Source organism: Leopardus geoffroyi, chromosome E2 (genome assembly GCF_018350155.1).
Source record: "Leopardus geoffroyi isolate Oge1 chromosome E2, O.geoffroyi_Oge1_pat1.0, whole genome shotgun sequence".
NCBI classification, from domain to species: domain Eukaryota; kingdom Metazoa; phylum Chordata; class Mammalia; order Carnivora; family Felidae; genus Leopardus; species Leopardus geoffroyi.
The window spans coordinates 923673-927965 of NC_059335.1; the positions used below are offsets into that span (position 1 = coordinate 923673).

The 4293-nt window shown below is 41.1% G+C and overlaps 1 pseudogene; it reads left to right on the plus strand.

Moving 5' to 3' along the window:
• The first annotated feature begins 1694 nt into the window (after positions 1 to 1694).
• LOC123577926 lies at positions 1695 to 3486 on the plus strand (annotated as a pseudogene).
• The last annotated feature ends 807 nt before the right edge of the window (positions 3487 to 4293 follow it).

Below are 4293 nucleotides of genomic sequence, written 5' to 3' on the forward strand. Positions count from 1 at the left end.
CTCTGAGCTCCCTGGATCTGTGGTTTGCTGTCTGACATTAATTCGGGGGAAATTCTTAGTCATTGTTGTTTCAAAAATTTCTTCTATTCCTCTCTCCCTTGTCTGTCTGGTCTTTCCATTGTGTATATGTTACACTTTTTGTGGCTGCCCCTCAGTCCTTGGATATTCTTTCCCTTTTTTTCAATCGTTGTTCTCCTTGCATTTTAGTTTCTGAAGTTTCTGTTGATATCTTTCTGTAATGTTTTATTTATTTATTTATTTATTTATTTATTTATTTATTTATTTATATTTGAGAGAGAGCACAAACAGGGGAGGGGCAGAGAGAGGGGGACAGAGGATCTGAAGCGGGCTCTGCGCTGACAGCAGTGAACCCGATGTGGGACTTAAACTCAGGAACCTTGAGATCATGACCTGAGCCAAAGTCAGACGCTCAACCAACTGATCCACCCAGGTGCCCCACTATCAATATATTTTTAAGCCCAAAGAATCTTTCCTCAGCTGTGTCCAGTCTACTAATAAGTCCATCAAAGGCATTCTTCATTTATGTTACAATATTTTTGATCTCCCGCATTTATTTTTGGTTCTTCCCTAGGGCTTCCATCTCTCTGCTTACATTGCTCATGTGTCCTTGCATGCTGTCTACTTTATGCATGAGAGCCTTTAGCATATTAATCATAGTTGCTTTATATTCTGGGTCTGATAATTCCAGCATCCTTTCTATGTCTGGATCTGATGCCTGCTCTGTCTCTTCAAATTGTGGGTTTTTTGCCTTTTGTACCTTGTAATTTTTTTCTTGATAGCCAGGCATGATGTATGGGTAAAAGGAACTACTATATTTAGTCCTTTCATTGTGTGGTAGTGAGGTGTGGAGGAGGGGAATTCTAAGATTAGGTCTGAGTGTTCTAGTGAACCTGTGCTTCTGGACTATTTACTTCACAAGTGTTTCTATATTTTTCTCCTCCCTTAGATAGGACGGATGAATGGCTAGAATGGGCTGGAGTTGGGTATTTGCCTTTCCTGGGGTTAGTTTGGCTCTAATAAAACCCAGCAAGTCAGGTTCAGGTTAAGTAGTTTCTCCTGAGTGCAGGCCTTGTTGAGAAGAATGAACTGTTCTGGCTTATTTCAGAAGGGTTCTTTTTCCCCTCCTCCTGCAGGAATCTTGAGATTGATGGTTTTTTGTTTGTTGGGTGTTGTTGTTGTTGTTTCAGTATTTACTGTGTGAATCTGGCCAAGTTCCTGGAGATAATTTCACAATTTTATGGGGTCCTGCTGTGACTGGGTCCCCTGGAGTTTTCAGCTCGGAATTGTCCACACTGTGCATCCAGCAATTCATCAATTACGGTGTGGGTTTTTCTACCCAGACACTGGTTCTCGTGGTGGTTTGTGCTCATGAGTGTCTCTGCTGCAGCAAGGGGTGACTCTCTTTTTTTTTTTTTTTTTTTTTTAATTTTTTTTTTCAACGTTTATTTATTTTTGGGACAGAGAGAGACAGAGCATGAACGGAGGAGGGGCAGAGAGAGAGGGAGACACAGAATCGGAAACAGGCTCCAGGCTCTGAGCCATCAGCCCAGAGCCCGACGCGGGGCTCGAACTCCCGGACCGCGAGATCGTGACCTGGCTGAAGTCGGACGCCCAACCGACTGCGCCACCCAGGCGCCCCTAAGGGGTGACTTTCTATATTCACCTGTCTGTCTCTCTGATCTAGGGCACCAGGTTACCCTGCGCCCCTCCCCTTACGGATCCAAAGAGAGTTATTAGTTTTTCAGCCTGCTCAGCTTTTTATTCGTGGTGAGGTTGTAGTGGTGACTTCCAATTTCCTTATGAGTTTAACCAGAAACTAGAAGTCATCCATCATGTTCATATTCTCTTGGAATAATGGTGGGGTTTTTTTGTTTTGTTTTTGTTTGTTTGTTTGTTTGTTTGTTTTTGAGGAAAGACACTTTCTTGATGTGATGAGAGTAACCAAATTTTCTTTCAGTCTCCATATTCCTCTGACTCAAATGAAATTAAACTGTAACATCTCTTCTGAATGGATGGATTGATTTCTATTAACTTAAACTGGGGTCTTACCTTCCTAACTCAGATTGTTGCTGGGATCCTTGGAAATTCTTCACTTCTTTGTCTTTATAATGTTATGTTGCTCAGTGCACAGATCTTGAGACCCATAGACTTGATTCTTAACCAACAGGTCTTAGCTAACATCTTGGTTCTTTTCTCTAAAGGGGTCCCTCAGACACTGACAGCTTTTGTATTAAAATCTTTCCTGGATGATGCTGGATGTAAATTGGACTTCTATTTATACAGAGTGGCCAGAGGGGCTTCCCTCAGCACCACCTGCCTCCTCGGTTGTTTCCAGTGCATTAAGCTTTGCCCCAGTTTCTCTGGGTAGATGCATTCAGAATTAGATCCACAATGTACATTGGCTTCTGCTCTTTCATCTACTGGATTCTGCACCTTTTGTTAAATATGCTGATTATTATGAATGTAACTGGCCCAAAGAACAGCAAAAACATGGGTGTGGAAAACATTTATAGATACTGTTCCTCCACCCATTCCTGAGAGATTGGTATTCTCTGTAACTGCAGTTGTTCACACCTTCACTGATATTGTGTGTTTCAGCCTCATGATGTGGACTAACTGCTCCATGGTCCTTGTTCTGTTCAGGCACAATCAGAGTCCAACACATTCACAGCAACAGCCTTTCCCCCCAGTCCTTCCCCTGAAACCAGAGCGACATGCACCATCTTGATCCTGGTGAGCATGTTTGTCTCTATCTTCTATTTTATCATTCTGGATAACCCAGACTGTGAACCCAAGCCACTGGCTGAGGAACGCCTCTGCACTAAAGATTGGTGTCTTTAGGCTTCCCAACATTCAGCCCCTTTCTGTTCATTTTCAGTGATATCCAAATCTCAAAGTTTTGCTTTGTTGGCTGGACAAGGAAAACAAATGCTCTAAGGATGGTCTCTGGGCCATAAGTTTCTTCCAGAACATCCCACCATTAATTTGATTACTTTATGCAACATTTGTGGGCTTCTATGCAAAAACTCTGAGATTGTGTTGAATAAAAATTTTGATTTTACATTGTTTAATGGACTTCCAAGAAATGAACATGGCATAAATAATAACTCAAATGTATGGCAATTCCTTAAAAAAAAATAGCATTACCTCCTTAAAAATGTAGCATTACCATATTATTTAACAATTCCACTATACCCAAAAGAATTGAAAGCAAGGACTCCAACAGATATTTGTACATCAGTGTTCATAGGAACATTATTCATGATGGTGAAAAGGTGGAAACAACTCAAATGTCCATGGATGGATGATGAATAGATACAATATGGTATATACATACAATACGATATCGTTCAGCCTCAAAAATGAATTAGATTCTGAAACATGCTACAACATGGATAAATCTTGAAAGTATGCTTAGTGAAATAAACAAGACAACAAAAGACAAATACTGAATGATTCCATTTACATGAGATATTTAGAATAGCCAAACTCAGACAGAAAGTAGAGTATTCATTACCAGGGGCTGGGGGAAGTAGGGAATGGAGATTTTTGTTTCTTCAGTATGGAGTTTCCATTTGGGATGATGTAATGAACGTGGACAATGTGATGATGTGGACTTAATGCTGCTGGTGGTTGCACAACAATGTGAATGTACTTAATTCGACTGAATTGTACACTTAAAGTGGCTAAGATAGCTAAGGGCACCTGGCTGGCTCCGTCAGTAGAGCATGTGACTCTTGATCTCAGGTTCTTGAGTTTGAGTACCACTTTGGGTGTAGAGATTATTTTAAAAATATAACAGGGTGCCTGGGTGGCTCAGTCCAACTTTGGCTCAGGTCATGATGTCACGGTTTGTGGGTTCGAGCCCTGCATCAGGCTCTGTGCTGACAGCCTCGAGCCTGGAGCCTTTTTCAGATTCTGTGTCTCCCTCTCTCTCTGCCCCTCCCCCATTTGTGCTCCATCTCTCTCTGTCTCTCAAAAATAAATAAATGTTAAAAAAATTTAATATATAAAATGGTTAAGTGGCACATGGGTGGCTCAGTCAGTTGGGCATCTGAGTCTTGATTTTGGTTCAGGGCATGATCCCAGAGTTGTGGGATTGAGCCCCATGCTCAGCTGGGAGGCTGCTAAGATTCTCTCTCTGTCTCTCTCCCTTGCTCATGCACTCTCCCTCTTTTTCTTAAAAAAAAAAAAAAGTAAAAAAATAAAATGGTTAAGATGGTCAATTTTATGTCTATTTTACTACGATAAAAATGTAAAAATACTCAAAGG